Source organism: Gracilinanus agilis, chromosome 6 (genome assembly GCF_016433145.1).
Source record: "Gracilinanus agilis isolate LMUSP501 chromosome 6, AgileGrace, whole genome shotgun sequence".
NCBI lineage: Eukaryota > Metazoa > Chordata > Mammalia > Didelphimorphia > Didelphidae > Gracilinanus > Gracilinanus agilis.
The window spans coordinates 79120980-79143191 of NC_058135.1; positions in this window are offsets into that span (position 1 = coordinate 79120980).

The window sequence follows — 22212 nt, forward strand, 5'->3', positions numbered from 1 at the left end:
TTAGGAATAATGTCACACACAGCCTGATAGAACATTTCAGGGGGCCTGCATCTGGCCTGCAAGGTAGTTTGCCCATCACTGGTCTAACCAATAAATGGATACAATCAACAAATTGATATTCTTGTGAAATTCAGTCTTAAGATAAGTTTAATCATAATGCTCCCTAGCCCCAAGCTGCCTTCTTCCTATGGTTACAACATCTATAATTTACATATGTGCTGTTTCCTTGGGAGCAAGGACCATCCCACTTTTGTATTTGTATCCCCGGTACCTAGCACTGGAAATGATTCCTCTCCCCAGTCTCTTATTCCTCTTCAACCTCTATCACATTCTTACTTGTAGTACAGATGTTTGTGTACACATGTGACTTAGCTCCCTACTTTTAGAAGCTCCTAAGGCTGGTGGATTTGAGTATTTCATTTTTACATTTCTGATGACCATTACAGTAAAATGCATACAAACTAAATGCACATGGATCGAGCATAATTCAATTCTACAAACATTTATTAAACATCTACAATGTGCCAGGCACTGGGCTAGTTCACAGTCTTTATTCAATAGTCTTTATTCAAAGATATAAACAGAAATATTTCTTTTCCCAAGGAGCACACATTCCCTTGGACTCACTCATGTCCCCATACCACAGGAGATACCCAGAAATATTTTGGATGGGAAGTGATTTTCCCATCCATAATAATAATAAATAAACGTTAATAATAAAATATAACAATAATTTTAATGTGTTTTAAGTTTCATAAAACTCTTTACAGATATGAGTCTCAAAACATCTTTGAGAGGTAGGTACTATTCTTACCCCCATTTTATAGATGAAGAAACTGAGACAGACAGAAGTTAAGTGATTTGCCCAGAATCACACAGGCAGCAACTATCTGAGGCCAAATTGAACTTCAAATCCTCCATTCTATCAGATGAGCCACCTAACTCACATCACTCCCCAATTATAGTGAAAATAAGTTCTGTTATCATAAGCAATTTTGTCAACCTAGCTGTTTTCATTTTGTTTACCTTCATTTTGTGATTGAGCTGTCTTGAGCAAGCTCTTTTCTCCCCAGTAACATGATGGGCACCTGTGTGATATGAGGTAGTAAAATAAAAACAGGTGTGTTCTTAAAAACAATTGATAGGTGGGGGCAGTTGGATGGCTCACTGGATGGAGAGCCAGGCTTAGAGACAGGAGGTCCTAGGTTCAAATCTAGCCTCACACACTTCCCAGCTGTGTGACCCTGGGCAAGTCACTTGACCCCCCATTGCCCACTCTTACCACTCTTCCACCTACGAGCCAATACACAGAAGTTAAGGGTTTAAAGAAAAAAAAGAAAAGAAAAAAAAACACTTGATAGAGGCAGTTAGGTGGCTCAGTGGATAGAGAGTCAGACCTGGAGATAGGAGGTTATGGGTTCAAATATGACCTCTGTATTCCTTAGCTGGATTACCCTGAGCAAGTCACTTAACCCCAATTGCCTAGCCCTTTCTGCTCTTCTACCTTGGAACAAATAATTAGTATTGATTCCCAGAAGAAGGTAAGGGTTTAAAAAAAATTGATGAACATACATAGACCGGTAAGACAGACTACCAATCAGAAAATATCATAAACAATTCTCTCAGTAATTTTGAAGTAAACTACTAATCCAATTATGTGGTCAGTGACTTTGGCAAAAAGGAGGTAAACCCAGCTGAGATCCCAGTCCTCAGTGATTCCCAAGCCATCGGTAGGGCTGGTTCCTTCTCTCCCCACACCCGAGATCTGACCAAGTCCCTGGGGCTTAAAGGCAGCGCTGATTGGTAGATGAGGTTGGGGGAAGTATTGATTGGCTGATGGAGATTTGGAAACTGACAGGAAGACCAGGGAAGTGGGAGATTTGTTGTCTTCAGCTGGGAAGAGTGGGAATCTTCTATGGTCTGGTAAAAAAAAGAAATCTTAAAATGTTAGGGTTGAGGATAGTGGATGGTGGTTGTTTTAGAGGGTATTGTTAACATGCTTTAATTAATACAGTATAACTTTATACACTGAAAAGTTTAAGTCTAATTAGTGTTTAGGAGTACACTTAACCTTCTACTTTGTCACTGAACTCCAGTGGCTCCCTATTACTTTTAGGACCAAATATAAACTCTTTTGGCAATCAAAATCCTTCACAGTCCAGCTTCAACCTACCTTTCCAGCCTTATACCTTACTCCCCTTTGCCCACTATTTTTTTTTTTAACCCTTACCTTCTGTCTTGGAGTCTATACTGTGTATTGACTCCAAGGCAGAAGAGTGGTAAGGGCTAGGCAATGGGGGTCAAGTGACTTGTCCAGGGTCACACAGCTAGGAAGTATCTGAGGCCAGATTTGAACCTAGGATTTCCAGGCCTGGGTCTCAATCCACTGAGCCACCCAGCTGCCACCCAGCTGGCCCCCTCCTTCACCCACTCTTTGATCCAAGCAAATTGTTGTTGCTATTCCTTACACTTGACACTTCCTCCCACTTTTAGTATTTCTGTACTGGCTGACCCCCATACCTGGAATAAACTCCCTTCTCATTCCTGTCTCATACAAATCCTAATTTCCTTTTTAAATCAGCTAAAGTGTGTAAGCTCTGATCTACCTGCACACTCCAGAGCTTCTAAGGCTATAAACCACTCTCTGAAATTTGGAAGCAGGAGGGAGTGGGGTGACAAAAAAGGGGGAGGTCTCGGTATGTCAGGGATTTGGAGCTATTTGACCCACTTTTCTAAGCTCCCTCCAACTAGGAGAGGTCCTCCTAAGAGGAAAGTTGAGAATATAAATAATTAGCTCATGCTTTAGCAATCAATAATCACTTGATTACCTGACATAACAGTCACATCTTCTTTATTGTTATTATTATTATTATTATTATAAGCTCTTTGAGTACAGAGATTTCATATCCTTCATAATCTTTAAAACCAAGGGAATACTTAATATAAGGTCACATTTGTGTTGAGTACTCAGAATATTTATCATTATTGATGAAAATGGTGGCTGCCTTAATTTCTTTTTAATTTTTATTTAATAACCATCTATAAAAACAAAGAAAATTAAAAAGATCGTGCACAATGCAATATATTCCAAATGATCTACAATTTTTTAAAATGTTTAATAACATTAACAAAATAAGAACAAAACCATCTAGGTCTCCCTCCTGATCTCTTTCTCTGCTATTTTTCTGTTGCTTTTTCATTTTTCTGCCTTTCCCCTGTAAGTATTTATGTAATTGTTCTGATTCTGTTTTCTTCCTTCTGCATCTCTTTGGACAAATTTCTCCATATTTCTTTGCATTCTACCCAGCTGCCATTTCTTTCGGTGCCATAATATCCCAATGTGTTCAGATGCGGATTTGTTCAGCCATCCCCAGTTGTATGGAGTTGTTTTCAGGTTTGTTTTATTTGTTTGCTATTATGTATAAAGCTGCTTATAAGTGGTTTTTGTATAGGTAGGTCTTTCCCCTTTTCAATAATACTTTTAGGGTACAGTTGTAATAATGAAATGACTGTGTCAAAGGGGATGAATAACAATACACATTTGTGCTTTAAAGTTTACAAAATTTCCTTCATGATTGCTTTGTGAATTAGACATAAACACTTTTTGGGAATAGGACCAGTGCCTACTCTAAACTTAGTTTGTTTTTAGTGGAAGGGAAGGGACTGGGTGGGGACAGAGGGCTGAGCTACACAACCTGTTTCTCTCAGAAAGGCTTCTTGACTCTATAGCCTGTTCTTATTCTCAATTTAAAGATGAGGAAATTCAGAGTCTAAGAGATTCAATGATTTGCCTATACTTTCACAAAGTCTTGAGGCAGGATTTGAACCTATGTCCTTTTAGCTTCACATCTAGTATTCTAAGTAGAAAGCCTTACACTTACTACTTCTACTACTTCTTCATGTATGGCTTTGAAATTTATTTTATATTCTCATATTGTTTTCTTTCTTTTTTTTTTAAACCCTTACCTTCTGTCTTGGAGTCAATCCTGTATATTGGCTCCATTGGTAAGGGTAGGCAATGGGGGTCAAGTGACTTGTCCAGGGTCACACAGCTGGGAAGTGTATGAGGCCAGATTTGAACCTAGGACCTCCCATCTCTAGGCCTGGCTCTCAATCCACTGAGCTACCCAGCTACCCCCATATTGTTTTCTAAAAAGATTTCACCATAATTGGAAAAATCAATAATAGTTCCAGAGAACAGATAATGAGATCTCCTCCCTGCCTTCCTCCTGTGGGAAAGATGCAGGGGACTACCAGTACAGAATGGTATATACGTCAGATGTGGATATTTTTGTGTTTGTTTTAAAGAAGGATCCAATCTGAAGACTCAAGGTTCATTTTCCAGAAATGACTATGTTAAAGATAAAAGGCATCAGTAAGTCTATTAAAAAGCAAAAAAAAATCCTTTCATCTTCTTTTCTTCATTGTTCTGTTGAGGGAGAGACAAGGTATTGTAGTGGACAGAAGGCCAGCCTTGAAATCAGGAAGTCCAAGTTATTTCTCTGACATATTCTAACCATTGGGCCACAGACAAGATACATAAGTAAGCAGAAACAATGAGAAGTAACCTGTAAAACTAGAATGGAGAGTGGGAAGGGTCAGGCTTAATTGACCTCCAAGGATCTTTTCATCTCTTGATGGGAGCTTGGGATACTCTACTGGCCATGATCAAGACTAGCTTAAGGTTCTCTGCTTACCAAAGAATATTTCATCAAGCATCCCGCATAACCTTCCCCTAGGATCCACTCCTCATCTACACTTTCAGTTCAATTTTTAAATAACGTAAGTTACAAATGATATAGATGAGCTTGGATTCGCAATGGTAGAGCAAGGATCCACCCTGGAATGCCAATTCGATCACATATTGGGATCCTTCTGAATTAAGAAAAGATATAAGCAAAACAACAGCATAGTGCAGTCCAAAGACCATTGTATATGGAGTCAAGAGGCCCTGAATTCAAATCTCAGCTCTTTTACTTGCAGGTAGACCTTGCCATTTTGGCTAAACTTAATGAGTATTTCATCCTTTGTAAAATGAGAGTTTTAGAGAAAAGAACCGCTCAGGTTCCTTCTCGATCTTGGGGAAAGGGAAAAAGAATTTATTAAGTGACTACTATGTACTTAGCCTTGTGCTAAAGCATGTTACCAGTTTTATCTAATTTGATCCTTTATAAGTGAGATTTTTTTGTGTGTAGATAATTTATTTTTTTGTTTTTTTGTGGATATTTTGCTTTATTGTGGATATACCTGACTTAAGATTTAGTTCTGAAATTGGTGAAGATGATAAAAGATGGAAACAGTGTAGGAAAGATCATGAGAAAGAGTTTTGAACTGGTCCATTCATTCTGGAAAACAATTTGGAATTATGTGAGAAGAGTCATTAAGGTGTTCTTTGGCCAGCAACCCCCTATTAAGTATAAATCTTAAAAATAAAACTGACCCTGGGCAAATCACTTACTAGCCTAGCCCTTACCAATCTTCTGCCTTGGAATTGATAACTATTCCAAGATGGAAGATAAGCGTTCAAAAAAAATCAGAAAGTTTGTGTGCAGTGATGGGGGAACAACTAAACAAGCAGAGGTATAGGAATGTAATGATATATGATTGGCTGTCAAGAAATGACAGATAGGAAGAATTTAGAGAAACATCAGATGACTGATATGTGTTGATGCAGAACAAAGAAAGTTGAACCATGATAGGATTTATAGTGACTACAACAGGGTAATATAGGCGATCTTAATTAAATGCTTGAGTTCCATGGTGAAAGGAAATGATCAAATATGGTCAGAGGAAAAATGATAAAAAAAAAACACACTTAACTAAAAATTATTTAAAACAAAAAAAAATACTTAAGTCCTTTGGGGAAGAAAGAGGCAGAGCACAATGGGTATGGAATATTGATGATGTTGACTCACTCACATCATAGTTTTGCTTTTTATAAGGGAGGATTTTGGGGAGGGTGTGATAAGGTTTGGTGGGTATGGTAGGAAATCCTTATGGTGCAAAAAAAATTTTTTAAAGCATTCATGAAACTTGGGTCAGTCAGATGGCTCAGTGGATTGAGCATCATCCCCAGAGACGGAAGGCCCTAGGTTCAAATTTGACCTCAGACACTTCCTAGCTGTGTGACCCTGAACAAGTCATTTAACCCCTATTGCCTAGCCCTTACCACTTTTTAGCTTTGGAACCAATACATGGTATTGTGGTAGGTATGGAAGGTAGGAGTTTTAAGAAATCATTCAAAAGCACAAAAAATAACATTTAGAAACTGTAGGATTATTACATATAATAAAACAGAGAGAAAAAGCAAGCCTATCTCAGTGTTGGTAATTTTCTGAAGAATTCCTGAAGACTGTCCTAAGTGATAAGCAGATGTTAATGCAAAGGCATTGTTATGCCGTGGCATTACCAAGCAAGGAATATGAGCGTTAGTTGGTGTCCCGAAGCTCACACATTAATAAGGCTTCTAAAGGAATTGAAGCCACAGTATGTCATTTCCCATAATCCAAGTAACTGTAATCCATTGCTTATGATCTGGGGGGCTTCCTATGCCCTGGCTTCTTTTGTCTGGAACAGCTCTGAGACAAGCCATTGAAACAAGAGTTCAATTTCCTGGATGCACTAGAGACTTAATACTCTTTCATTCAAATGGCAATAACATTCACAGACTACATCAGACTGGCCAGACCTGACAATGATCTTAAAACTTGAAAGGGTGGCAAGATAAATCCAATTTCTTCTGGTACACTTACTTAAAATACCCCCACCTTCTCCTTTTCTAGAAACTTCTCATGGCCATTATCTTTATTTCTAAAATTTCTTTATTTCATTTAATAGAACAAAATAACCCTTTCCAGGTAACAGCAGTAAAGAGAACCAACTCCCCCCGCCTCCTCAATACTTCACTTGTTCTCTTGCCTCAATTTAGTCTCTTAAAACCAAAAACTTGACTAGATGGAGTTCATTATTTTAATCTGTCAAGGAAAGCTTGTAAAATAATTTATGTAAAACAGTTCATATGACCATCTTCTCCAACCCTGACTTTTAAAAAAAAATTAAGATAATGACACTGAGGCTGAAGAACTTAATCAAGCTTATAAATGGCAGTTATGTTATAAATTTGTCACCTATTAATAGAGGTAGCTGTTGCATAATGGTTAGAGCTCTGTGTCTAGAGTCAGGAAGGCTTAAGTTCAAATTGGACCTCTGATAATTCTTAGCTTGACCCTGGGCAAGTCTTTTAGCCTCTGATTACCAGAAAAAAGGATCCACTGGAGAAGAAGATGGTAACCTACTCCACTCTCCTTGCCAAGAGTTGGAAACAACTGAACAAAAACAGAACCACTTGTTTGTAGGGTCATAGGACCATAGGTCAAGGGCAGGGAGGATTTCTCTTGTACTTTTTTTTTTTAAGTTGATAAGATAATGAAAACTTGCCTGAGATCTCACAAATAAGTATCAGAAGCTATAAAAACATTATCATTTAATGTCCATTCCCCCCTCCTTTATTTAAATAAATGTTTAATTGAAATCTTTTGTTTATATTACCTACATAACCAAATGCATCCCTTTTTACAAGGGAGCTATTCCTTATAATAAGGAATTTTAAAAGAGGAATAAAACAATTTAGCAAAACTAACAGACATATTGAAATAGTCTACTCTTATATGCAGTGTTCCACACTTATGGTTTCCCTACCTCTTCAAAGAAATAGGGCTAGGGGACCTTTTCACATTTCACCATTATAATTTCACAGTATTCCATTCCAATTGTTTTCCTTTCCATTTACATAGTCATAATGGTGTATATATTGTTTTCCAGATTCTACTTACTTCATTTTGCTTCTATTAATGTTTTCTCTGTATTTATCATAATCATCACTTTTATACAATATTCCATTGTATTTATGTGCCACAATTTGTTGAGCCATTCTTTGTGTCTATTATTTTTCGAAATCAACTGTGAGAGGTAAATAATTAAGAGAAGTGGTATATTAGTTTTAAAACATAATTTTGTTATCTATGCTTTATTATATATTTTTATATTTTGCTAAGTAGTTCCCAAATGCATTTTAATCTGGTTTTGACTACAGTTGGGAGTGTTGCTGATACCTCTGGATTATATAACCTCTATGATTCCTCCCAGTTTTATTTTTATATCTTAGACTTCTTTTTTTTTCTTTGAGACATTATGACATCATAGTAACTAGACCAAGACTACCTGGTTCAAGTCCTGTCTCAGATACTTAGACTTTGTATGGCCCTGGGTAGATCTTACTGGATTCAGTGGCTACCAAAGTCTTATCAAGTTCCAATCTATCCTTTTTCCTCCCCTTCCCTTCCCTTCGTTTCCCTCCCCTTCACTTTTCCTCCCCTCCCCTTCCTTTACCCTGCCATTTAAACTCTCTCAGCTTTAGTTTTTTCATCTGTCAAATGGAGATTGAAAATAGCACCTAGATCACAAGATTAGTATGAGGATTAAATGACTACTATGTAAAATGCTTTGTTCTTCTTGTCTTGGCAGAAGTGGAGGGGGGACTATGGGTATGGAATATTGTATATACTAGCAGACCCAAATGACACATTGATTGATTTTCCAGAACAACTTTTCCCCTCCTTTTAAAAATCTCTGATGAAAGGATGACTTGGTGGGGAAGAGAGCAAGGAGAGATGTTTGGAAAAGAAGATGAGGTAAAAATAGAGTATATCAATAAAAAAATAAGATTAAAAGATGGGCTTTTGTGTCTAGGAGCAATCTGAGATCATTTAAGGTGCTGCATAACTGCCCTAGTGGGACCCAGCCCTCTCTCATTTTCCATTCAGTTCAGGCCCAGCTCTTTATCTATTTGCTGTTCTGGGTGGAAAAACTGATGGGCTGTCCCAAATGGATGCCCCATCTAGTTCTCCATTTTTTCACAGGAAACACTCAAATTCAGATTTTATATCTACTTCCTCTAGGGTTTATCTTATTTGTCTCTTTTCTGTTTTCTCTCTTCCATTTGCAAAGGACAAGGAGCAGAAATGTCACAAGGAGGGAAGAGATGTAGGCTACTATATTAGGACATCATAGTTTAGATACCACTTCCTAGAAAGGTCAAAATGGAAACCAGAAAGTCTTAAATATATTTGAACTTTAGCTTCTCAAACAAGTCAAGCCAATTTTCATAGTTCAAGTTCAAGCCATTGAACTGCTCTGCCTGACAAAACTATTCTGTGGCACTAAACTAAGAAGGGAGGGAAAGGGCTAGCACCATGGATAGGGCACTTGGCTTGAAATAAAGAAGACCTGAGTTCAAATCCAGTCTCAGACTGTGTGATGCTGAATAAATCACTTGACCTTTGTCTGCCTCAGTTTCCTCAATTGTAAAATATTTTTTGATAATATCATGTATTTCACAGGGTTGTTGTGAGGAACAATTGAAATACTATTTGTAACAGAGCTAACCACAGAGCTTGGTGATTAATAAGTGCTCATTCCCTCCTCCCCTCTTTTTAAACAAAGGATAGGGAAGATATTAGAAATAGCTATGAATCTTCTGGATGTTGTAATTAGTGTTATCACAATTGGCAGTTGTTGGAAATCTTATGAGGAATTTGTTATAAGGTGAAAGAAGGTGGGGACTATTTTACTCAGAATGAGGAGAGAGAGCTGTAAGAGGGAAAAGGGTTTTTTTTTTTTTTATTGGATATATTAATATTTAAATGTATTGTCACCAAGGAACTGAATAAATACCAATTGCTAAAATGAATTTAGTAATTTATTTACAAAATATAGGAGAGAATGGAAGTAGGGAGATGAGAAGAGGGTAGAGTAAGAGATCAAACTTAACGAACTAGATTTGTATTCTGGGCTTTACTCTGGCAGGATTCTAGAGGCCCAGCTGGAGAGCCTAAATGTCAATTATCAAGGGGTTTAGTCACGAGGGCTTCTCCCCATCAAGGGCATCTCCAGGAGGCTAAGGTTGTCACCCTTCTTCACTCACCACGTGTAGTTCTAAGGAAGAGATTTAAGAATAGCCTCACCAGGTCCAGCGCTCCTCCAGGTCCAAGTCACCAACAAGAAGAGCCAAAAAACTGAGCCTTGCAAGTTCCCTTAATTTATCCAGGCCATTTCTTTCATCATTTCCTGTACCTTCCTCTTAGTTTCTGTGTCCAATCACAACAGATGCTTTTCTTAGGACTGCCCAGGAGGCAGTCAGTAAATTCTGATTCATCACTCACTCCAGCACTTGTGGGTCACAGACCTCCCAACTTGTGAGTTAAGTGGAGTTGTTTACACTTTTGGTGATTAGATTTGAGAATGGGCAAGGTAGATTTAATCTCATCATCACAGAGCCTAGAGCTAGATTAGAAACTGTAGAATTTCTAAGACTCCAATATGGCAGTTACTTCATGACAAAAGACAGATCCAGGTTTACAAGGTACATGATGATATTACCAATTGATCTGGTTTTTTTTTCCTAGTCATGCATAACTAGCTGGATTTAATTGAGAAGATTTTTTTAAGCATCCCAGAGCTCCATGAAAGACAAAGGAGGTGACAGGCCTGTTTCAGGCTCTGCCCTGAACACTGCATCTGAAGAGGCACCATGTTGTAGTATATTAGTTAGAAAATCTTGAACCCTTGGACTCCATCTCCCAGAATTCTTTTTCATCTTCCAGCATCCCTTTCCCTGCACCCCCACATTTGTATCTTCACATGTTGTTTATAAGTTTGCTCTAAGCTACACCCTCTCTTTTTTCCCTTCATGCACGGCTTGGTTAGCGGCCTTTTTAGTCTAGCTTTTTTACTTTAGTTATTATTAATAAATTTTATAGAATATAACACTTAGTTATTTTATATTAATTTTAATCTTAACAGTAGGAAGAGCATTGATAAAACATAGTCCCTCCTGGAAGGGGCAGCCAAGAGGGTAAAGAGCTTCCAATTCATCTCACATGAAGATTGGTTCCAGAAATTGAAGATATTCAGCCATACTGCTAATAAGCCTGTACTTCCAAGAGGATCAAAAAAAGAAAGTACAAAAATATTTATAATAGCTCTTTTTGTTGTTGCAGTGGACTTAAACTAAAACCAAGGGGCTACCTGCCAATTCAGAAATAAATCAACAAATTATCTTCTACCATCATCTTCCCAAGGTGTCATCCTTAACTCCTCATTATCTCTCACTCCTTTTATCCAATTTATTACTAATACCTGAAGATTTCAAAATTCAATTTTATTTTTTAATTATACATAGAAACAATTTTTACAATTGTTTTCTGACACAATGCAATTCAGATTTTCTCTCTCACTCCCTCCCTCCCCTGCTCCCTGAGGCATTAAAGAGTCTGATATAGATTATATTAGCTTTGTAATATTTCTTGAATTCATCTTATTCTCAAGCTCTTTTTAACTCATACTTGAACCATTGCCATAGCCTACTAGTGGGTCTACCTGCCTCAATCTTTCCCCAAAGCCACTAGAATGATTTTCCTAAAGTGTAGGTCCAATTATGTCTCCTCTCTTCTCAATAAACTCGTGTTGCTCTCCATCACCTCCAGGATCAAATATAAAACTATCTATTCTTCAAACTAAGTATGGTAGCTTCCTTGCTGTTCCTTGAAGAAGACTCTCAGTTTCAAAATCTTCTTCATCTCTGCTTACTGGCTTCTCTGGCTTCCTTTAAATTCCAGCTAAAATTCCATCTTCTATAGAAAGCATTCCCAGCCCTTCTTAATCTAGTGCCTTCTCTCTTTTAATTATTTTCTGTTCATTTTAATTTAATTATTTACTTTAATAAATTAAAATATAAATATTTTCTGTTTATCATTGTATATAGCTCATTTATACAAATGTGTTTGCTTGTTATCTCTCCCATTAGACCATATGGATTCTTTGAGGACAAGGATTGTCTTTTGCATCTTTTTGTATCTCTGTACCTGGTACATAGTAGGTGCTTAATAGATATTTATTGACTGACAATTTTTATTTTCATTGTGGAAAGGAAGAGGAAAATGCTTGATAATTGGAAAAAAAAGTTTAGTAAAAAAAAAAAAGAAAGGAACTAGAGGTTAGCTTGGAGAAGATTTAGCAAGAATGCAATGGCTGTTTTCAGGTATTTATAGACTGTGGAAGAGGGAATAGACTTCCAAAATGAAGCATCCATCCCATGGGAGAGCGGCAGCATGAACGCTTCCTCTTTACTACATTTTAAATTTGCTCACAGAATGTTTTAAAGCCTCTGGGTCTGTGGGCTGCTGCTAAACAGCTGTGGCTATTTTGAAAGACTAAAATTGGTGGTCGATTGCTTTCTGACTTTTGCAGACTTCTCCACATTGTCAACCAGTTATCTTGAGGATGACAAGACATTTCAAGAACTCCCTGCAGGGTCCTAAGTACCCGAAGATAAGTGTTGAAGAAAGATCCTTAGGAGCAGACTTTTCCATTTACTCCAACTCCTTGTTAATTTGTTTAAAGAACTAAACTGATGTAGAGTTAATATTTATAGCAAAGTAATATATTATTTACATAGACTCCAGATACCAAGTCTCTGTAAATTCACACAGTCAATCTCATTTCATTCTTTTCTTGGTATACTAATTAAGCTAATCTAAGACCTACCTAATCTATTATCATAAAAGCATCTAAGTGGAATTTGCTTCATCCTTAAACTATTACATATAGAATGGGGGGGGGGGGGAAGGAAAGCATCTATTAAGGGCCTACTGTGTGTCAGGTACCATGTTGTTTTATAACTATTATCTCACAAAAGCTTCACAGTGACCCTTGAAGAGACATAATATTATTACCCCCATTTTACACTTGAGAAAGCTGAGGCACACAGATGGTAAAAAACATGTGTTGGGTCACATAGTAGTAAGTGAGGCTGGATTTGAATTCAGGGCTTCCTGACTCTAGAACCAGCAGTCTATACACTGTACCACCTCAGCTAAAGAAATAATAAGAGTAAAAACAATTTACTTGTCATGAGGATTGTTGGGGTTCAAAGAGGGAGAGTCAGCAAAGAATCTCCTCTGTCTCTAATAAGATTATGCCTCAATTTTTTATTTGAGCCAGCCTCTTGCAAGCTCATGTTTTGTTTTAAATTAAATTTTATTAATGTCTTCTGTTTCTTATATTGTTAGTTATCTCCAGGATCACTCATTCCCTCTGCCAAAGAGCCATCCCACTTAACAAATACCATTACCCCATCCATGTTTTGACTTTCCCCATCATATCTTCGTTATATCACGGATTGGCATAAGAATTTAAATGGGAATTTGGGAGGAGTTTTGCAGATGTCACAGACAACACACAAAAGCCAGAAGGTGACACAGAAAAAGTTTTAAAACTCAGAAATGCATACTTATTCCAAAATTTACAATAAGATACTATTCAGACTTCTTCTCTGGTACTCAGAAGGTACGGCCAAATTTTTTTCCTCCAATTTTCCAGATCACAGGGGCACTGCGCCCTAACCCTCAAGATGTGGAAGAAATAATTGTACTATTTTTTTAAAGAGAAAAAAAAATTTACACAACTGATCGATACAGTTGAAAAAGTCTGAAAACATGTGCAATGCATTATCCTTGTGGACCTCCCACCTCCACAAAGGGTTTCTTTGGAGGTGTCTTCTTTTTATTTATTTATTAAAAAACAAAACAAAACAAAAACCTTTACCTCTCATCTTAGAATCAATACTAAGCATTGGTTCTAAGACAGAAGAGTGGTATAGGCTAGACAGAACAGGTGAAATGACTTGCCCAGGGTCACACTAAGAAGTATGTGAAGTCAGATTTGAACTCAAGGCTTCCCATCTCTAGGTCTGACTCTGAAACCTTTTGCTATTACTGACTGAATGGCTCTGGGCAAATAAATTAAAGGGCAGCTAGGTGACTCAGTGGATTGGGAGCCAAGCCTGGAGACAGGAGGTCCTGCATTCAAATCTGGATTCAGGCACTTTCTAGATATGTGACTGGGTAAGTCACTTAACCTCTATTGCCTAGCCCTAACTGCTCTTCTGCCTTGGAACTGATACATAGTATTGATTCTAAGATGGAAGGTAAGGGGTTAAAAAAAATCTCCCCCTTATAGCTGGGAGAGAAATATGATCTCTAATTTTTAATAGTACAATCTTTACTATTAAGCTTACATACCTACAGAATGTACTGTAGAATATATAATGTAGAATAAGCTGTTGATTTAATTTCTATCAGACTGCTTTCCAGTTTTTCCGGAAGTTTTTTTTATCCAATAAGGAATTTTCTCCTAGTTAATTAATATTTTCTATTTTATCAAGCACTAGGATATTGAGCTTTGATTCTCCCTTCTTTAGTTCATGCCATTGAACTCTTAATTTTTAAAAATAATTGTCAGATGGTTTTAAGAACTGCTCCTTTATATTATATTTTGCTGTCTCAAAGTGTTAATCCCCCCTTGGCCCCTACTTTTTATCATGTCCCTTCATATTCTAGAGCCGTTGTTTTTCCAAATGAATTTTGTTATTATTTTATTAAATTGTATAAAGAATCCTCTGGTAATGTGATTGGTATAGCAATAAAAGTATTAAAAGTAACTTTGGTAGCATTGTCATTTTTTTGATATTGACACAGCCTTGCCATGAACATGGAATATTCTTCCAGCTATTTAGGTTTGTCTTTATTTCTTTAAGTAAATATTCTTTATATTGTTCTTTATTTCTTTAAAGAAATATTCATTGAATCTCTTTGGCCTCTTCAGGCTTGGCAATCCCTTTGAGTGCCTCTGGCTCTCATCTTTGAGAGAGAAAATGGATAAAGCCAATCTCACCTCATATTTCTGAAGGGAAGATAAAACTCTTGGAAGGAATCAACAAGAAAGGAGCTGGAAGTCTGTCATGTTCCTGTTCCCAGCTTGTTAGAGACTTCAAGAAACTCCATTTTGGGTAAGTTCTAGGACTCTATCTTGGTTGAACTGAGTTCATTTGCTCCCAGTAGGAAGAGCTCCTTTTTTAAAATTGTCTGGTATATATTTGCTTAGAAATACTTTTTTTGATTTCCATTTTTCTATTGGCTTGTATAGATTCCCTTTCTAAGAAAGAAAGACAGAAAATAAGAAAAGGAAATATTCATATTCTTTATAATGAATCTACACAAAATTTTTTGTGTGCTTTGATTGCCAATACCTGAATATCTTATGCTTTTCATAGTTATTTGGAATTGGATTTGCCTGTCAACTGTTGCTTCTCAGGATTTGTTATTACAGATATTCCTTTTATATCACAACTTGCCTCATTGCAGTTCCAGTATATCACAGGCCAGCATAAGAAATTAAATGGAAATTTTAGGGTATTTTTACAGAAGCAATAGATGATGCACAAAGGCCAACAGATGACAGAAAAAAAAGCTTAGAAACTCAGAAATGCATAAAATATATGTTTTGTATAACATCAATATATTTCATCTTTTAATCACATATAGTTTCTTTTTCTTAAAATTAAAATAAGTAAAATGTTAAAGTTTGTGAAAAGAACACAAAAGCTAGCCAACAACACACAACAAATGTTATAAAAGCAGAGATGTCTTAACATTGACTGATATATAGCTTATGACCAAATACTTAACCCAAATTTTACGATGTTACTAAAAATATCCCATAAAAGAAAAGGAAAAAATTCAGACTTCTTCTCTGGTATGAAGGGAAGACCAAAAAATTTCATGTGGATTTTCCTGATTATGGGGACACTATACCCCTAACTTGTATGATATGGAAATATAATATAATATAATATAATATAATATAATATAATATAATATAATATAATATAATATAATATAATATAATATAATATAAATGCTGTTGATTTTTGAGGGTGTATGTTATAGCCTGCAACTTTGCTGAAATTATTGTCTCAATTAGTATCTTTGCTGATTACCTACAATTTTCCAAGTATACCATCATATCATCAGCAAATAGGCATAATTTTATCTTCTCTTTATCTATATTTATGTCTTTAATTTCTTTCTCTTGCTTATTGATGTTGAAAGTATTTCTAGTACTATATTATATAATGGTGAAGAAAATAAGTATCTTGCTTTACTCTCATTTTTATTGAAAATAATATTTATTATATCCTGAAGCCATTAATATCTTAAGAAAATTGGCAATATGATATTTTAGCAGCCTAGTCACCCTTATACAGATCTCTTTGAAAGATAGAGAGAAATAATGTAGAGGTCCAATGCCTTCTTCCTCCCTCCCCTGCTCCTGAAGAAACCTTCCCTTGAGGTCCTCCTCCTGATTGGTGACTCCCTTGATGGGACCACCATTTCAGAAAGGACCCCACTCAAACTTCCATTCATTCTCTGGACTTCTGCTCTTCCTTGGCAGCCATCTTGCCCCTAAGTGAGTATATACTCCCTTCTCTTTTCAAGTTCTTCTTTATGTGTTGACCTCTGCCATTATAATGTAAGTTCCTTAAGGGTAGGAACTGTTCTTTTTCTTGTATTGGTATCTGTAATACTTAGCAAATAATTGGAACATAAGAAGTGCTTAATAAATGTTCTATCTACCTACTGATTGGGGAAATTGGCTAAGTAAATAATAGTACAAGATTATAATGGGATATTACTTTATTGTAAGAAATAATGAAAATGGAGAATTCAGAGAAGTATTGGTAGACTTGTATGAACTGATGCCACATTCCAGGAAAAAAAATATATGCAACTAGAATACTGTAATTAGAAAAAACAAAAACAAATAAAACTGAATACTAATAATAATGACCAAAACTGGTCCTGGAGAAAAGTTGAGAAAATGTACCTTTTGTTATATTTGCTATATGGAATTGGAATATTTCACATAAGGTCAAGCATGATTGATATTTTGGTTGGTTTTACTGAATTATTTTTTCTCCCTTTTATTCTTTGTTACATGTGATAGCTTATTGGATAGGCAAAGGGAAGGAAAAATTAATGTCATATAAAAATAAAAGATCCAAAAATTAATTTAAAAAGCTAGAGGAATGTTTATCAAATGTACACAGGAGGCTAAAATGCAGATTGTCTGATTTGAGGAGATTTTAGCTTAATAGAAAATGCAAATCTTGTTTGTGAGAGCATTGTTTTTTTATGGGTAGGCAGTCAACTTTTGGATACTCACCTCTAAAAATACAACCGTAGTTCGGTATTGCAAAACAGCATGCAAATGAATATTAACTCTACATATATACTCAGATGCCAGGTCCCTGAGTCTCAGAAGCTATGAGATTGTGTCACTCTGTCAGATGAGGCCTTCAGGCTCCTTACTAGCATGTGCATACCACCCAGAGAGAGAAAAGGAAAGAGGATGGAAGGGACTTTAATGCCTCTAGCTTATAACTACCCACAAATAAACAGTACAAATGAGCCAGGCCTTTTGCCCCAGTGGGAAGAAGGAGGGGGGAAAGGAAGAAAACTAAAGGAGGATCGATTCTTTCCAAGGTGACATAAACCCATTTATAACCACTCTTTACTCACTGGACAGGTTCTAAGTTCTACTAATTGTATTATTATTATCTAGCTCACATATTTCCATATTTTCCTCAAGGGTAGTATGAAAGACTTTGTCAAATGATATTTAGATATAAAAATCTGTGGTTCCCCTGTTCAACCTACCATTCTTGTAACTCTTTGAAAAGAGAAAATGGGACTGATTGAATTGACTGTTGATGGAACCATATTGGCCAATGCTAAGTGAGGCCATGTTCAGATAAAGGAGAATATCCTGCAATACTTCACCCTGATCAGACTATATCAGAAGTGTTTTATCTCGTTTTGGATGTCACATTTCCATAAGGACATAGAATGAATGGAAGGAAGGAAGGAAGGAAGGAAGGAAGGAAGGAAGGAAGGAAGGAAGGAAGGAAGGAAGGAAGAAAAGCTATTTCTTAAGTACTTACTATGTGCTAAGCACTATGTTAAGTACTAGAGATAAGAATAAAAAGTAAAGAGGCAAATATATTCTAATTAGGGCAGTCAGCACATGAGGGCAGCTAGCATAAGGTCCTGTTGCATGGCTCAGAGATAGGTGTGAGGTATCCTGGGCAAGGCAAGGAGAACACTGGGGTCCTGAAGGCAGAATCTGAGTTCCTGTGGGAGACAGAGGAAGGTCAAAGTACAAGGCACTTTGGTTTAGAGATAGATGGTTGGCAGCATAGTGACTTGACTCCAACCTGGATCAAGCAAAATCTCAGGGGAAGGGTCTGGAAATCATACTATATGGAGAGATATGAATAAGAAGTTCCCAAAGAATGAAATCAAAGCTATCAATAACCATGTAAGAAAGGCTCCCAAAAAAAATAATTAAAGAAATGTAAATTAAAGCAACTCTGATGTTCTGCCTCATACTCATCAGATGGGCAAAGGTGATTTTTTAAATGCCAGATAGTGGAAGGGTTATGGGAAAACAGACACACTAGTAATTTGATGGTGGAATTATGTATTGGTCTAGTAATTCCAGAAAGAAATTTGTGGTTATGCCCCAAAGCCAAAGTTTTTGTATGGCTTTGACCCAATGATATATATCTCTACTAGACCTGTTCCCCAAGGAAATCAAAGAAAGAGAAAAAGGACCCACATGTACAAAAGACATTTATAGTAGTCATTTTCAGAACTTCAAAGAACTGGAAACTTAAAGGGTATTCAGAATGGCTGAGCAAATTGTGGTCTGTGACTGCAATGAAGATTTGTACAAATGAATTCAGAGTGAAGAGAGAAGAATCTGGAGAACAATTTGTACAATAATAACATCATTGTAATGACAAACAACTTTGAAATACGTAAGACCTCAGATGAATGCAATGACCCAACTTGTTCCACAGAAGGAATGGTGAAGCATGTTTCCCACTTCCTAACAGAAAGGTAATGGATTCATGATGCAGAATGAGACATATTTTTGGATATGATGTGATGATCTTGTTTGCTGAACTACCTATGTTTATTAAAGATTTCCCCCCCCTCTTTTTCCTTTCTTCAAAGGGTCAGGTGTGATGGGAAGGAGAAAAAAAAATAGTTTTTTTCACTGGAAAAAAAAAAAAACAATTCAACAGCATAAAAGAATCAACTGAAGGAACTGCAAGTATTAGGGTCTGGAAAAAGTGCATAATGACTGTTTTCAGGTATTTGAGGTATTGTTGTGTGAAAGAGGAAAGAGTAGAGCTAAGAGCAATGATTGGAAGAGGTAGAGATGCTAATTGAGTCTTAAAACAAAGGGGGAAAACTCCTTAATGATGAGAGCTACACAAAATCGGAATGGGCTGTCTCAAGAGCTAGTGGGTTTTCCCTTACCAGAAGTTTTTAAACAAAGGTTGAGGGACTACTTGTCAGGAATGAGATTTCAGAGGAGATTCCTATATAAGTTTAGATGTACCAGAGCCATGGCTAGCCCTCTTGGGAAATGGAGCAAGCATTATTAAATGTATTGGGAAGAGATTGGAGACGGAGAAGAAACTTCAGTTTTTGGAATAGAAAGCCTAACATGGGTGGAGACCTTGAGATATTACATGCTGTCTGGGAGAGAAGTAGGACAGCAAGACTACATTGGGGAAGAACTCTTTTCAGGTGTTGCACCTCCTGGTAACTCATTTTAACTAATTATGATTACTAACTACCTACTAAGCTGATTTGTTTCTAAAATAGGAGTACAACTGCTATTAGCACATTTTTAAGTTTATTTCTTTATTTTTAATTTCCATGTTGTTCATTTTTGTAAGAGAATAATCATATCAAACCAACCCCTAAATAAAAGTGCAAATGAACTAGAATGAAAAATTGAATGCTTTGATCTGCATTTTGAGTCCAACAGTTCTTTCTTTGGAGGTAAAAAGCATTCTTTCATTTATTTATTTGTTTATTTATTTGTTTGTTTGTTTGCTTGCTTGCTTGCTTATTTATTTCACCTTCTAAATTTTAGAACCTGGAGAAAAAGCTCTGATCTCCTGTGTTATTTCAGAATCTCAGGCTGGGGACTTGGAGGTTTTGAATTCTCCCAAAGGGGTCTGATCCAGAGCAAAATCTCATTGCCAACCTCCAGACTTTCCTTTGACCTCAGTTTCCTGCCTTGTTAATTCCTCAAGCTAGACTAGATGTAGGGAGGCCTGCCTTGAGCTTAGGATCTAAGTCATATTATTGTTGTTGCTACCTTCTGAACTTTCTTTCCTGGTATTCTTCTACCCAAGGACTTCCTACCTGACAAAGGAAATGCTACCATGCTGAGCTCCTCCCTCCACCCTAGATCTACAACCCAGGATTACACAAGGGTTCACAAAGATGCCACTTTTCACCTGAACCTGTTGTAGTGCCTCAGTGTGGGTCTGGGGGTGTCCTATTATGGGTCTGGCACTTCTTTTGTGTTTATATGAAGCATTGGAGTATCTTCTGCATGGCATGCTTTTTCTTAGCCTTGACCTGACTCTAACTGCCCCCTATCCCCCACCCCCAGTGTCTATAGACTTGTCTGTCTGTCTCCCTATGTTGACCTGGATTGGACAAAAGACTCATTGTCTTTTCCTGGATTTTCTATTAAGATTTGGTCTCATGCATTTTATAGATTTGTTAGAAAGGAACTCAGCTGCATTGCTTCCTTTTATTCCACCATCTTGGTCTGTCCTCTGCATTTTATGGATAAAAAAAACCCAAGACCAAGAGGTTGATTTACCCAAGGTTGCCTAGCTATTGTCCAGGACAGGGTCTGAATTCAGATCTTCATGCTTTTAAGACAGGGATTTTTAGCCATTTGTGTATGTGTGTGTGTATTGTAATGGGAAAAGGATAGAGATAGGATAAGATTTAAGAGAAATGGAAGGCTGTCTTTAAGGCACAGACTAGGAACTCAAGGAAAAGGCAGAAAACAGAGGAGGAACAGTTTGGAAATGACAACTGCTAGAGAGTAGTGACTTCCTGTAGGAGGTTAGTGGCTTCTTGTCCTGGAATGGTGGAGGAAAGGTGGGCTTATCCGAGCTAATCTACCTTAACCTGACTGTGGAGAAGGAGTATACCCCTAATTCATCTTTGGAGGTACTCTATTTAACTGGGAAAGATCTAGAAAAAGGATCTGGCCATACCCACTGTGCTTTCCAGAAGGTTTTATCTAAAAAATCCTGTCAGATCAGCTTTGAGGTTTTACCTCAGGGGTCAGACCCCCTGGGGTGGACTTAGTTTGAGTTCATTCATAACGGTTTTTGGAGACAGCTTTTGGGAAACAAATCTAGCCAACTACTAAGGGTCACAGATAGGTAGCTTAGTCAGTTTTGGGGAACACGTGGATAGAAACAGGGAGCTAGCAAGTTAGCCCAAAGACCAGAAGGCTCCCTCTTGTGAGGGACAGGGACATAGATGATTTGGGGAAACTAGCTAGATCCCTTAGAGTTAGGGACCCCTTACTCTGATCCTCAGTTTGTATTCCCTCTTAAAATAAAAGAGATACTGATTTTTTAGTATCAATTGTCTCCAAGGTGTTTGGCAACTGGCCCAGTGAGAGAAAGTGATTGTTTCACTCTCACTAACCAGAGGTTAGAATACCTGGCTGGGTATTCCGGGGATCGCTAAGTGGATCTACCACTATCCCTTCTGTGGGCATCTCCCCTTTTATTCTTTCTTTAGTATGTTGTACCTTTTTGGTAGACTGATGAAGTCTCTAGACCTCAGAATTATGCTTTTAAACAGAGAAAATCAAATATGTAAGATTAAAAAAGAAAACAATTATACTGAAATATAACAATAAAAGTATTTTCAAAAAAAACCAAGTTCATGAACCCTATGTAAAAAAGAACCCCTTTCCTAAGTCCTTTTTTCTCTGTTGCCCTCTCTGTTCTCTTTTATATCCATAATACTTACTTTACAGGATTGTTGTGAGACTCCAATGAGAAAATGCCTAAAGTGATTTGTAAACCTTAAAAGGCTAAATAAAAACAGCTTTTATTAGACTCACAGATCTAGAGCTGGCCATCTATTCTAACCTCTTCATTTTATTAATGAGGAAATTCAACCATAGGAAGGCTAAATACCCAAAGTCACACAAATAGTAAGTAGCTGAGCCCTCTGAAACCCAAGGGCTTTACCATGGCCCCGGAACATTGGAGGAGGGACAAATCTACAGGGTGTTCCACACCAAACCAATGGACCAAGGTGTGGAGAGCAGGAAGTATTTTGATGTCCCTCTTTGTTCCCTTCTCATCTCTGATTCCACCCATGACAGGATTTGCACATCCCATTC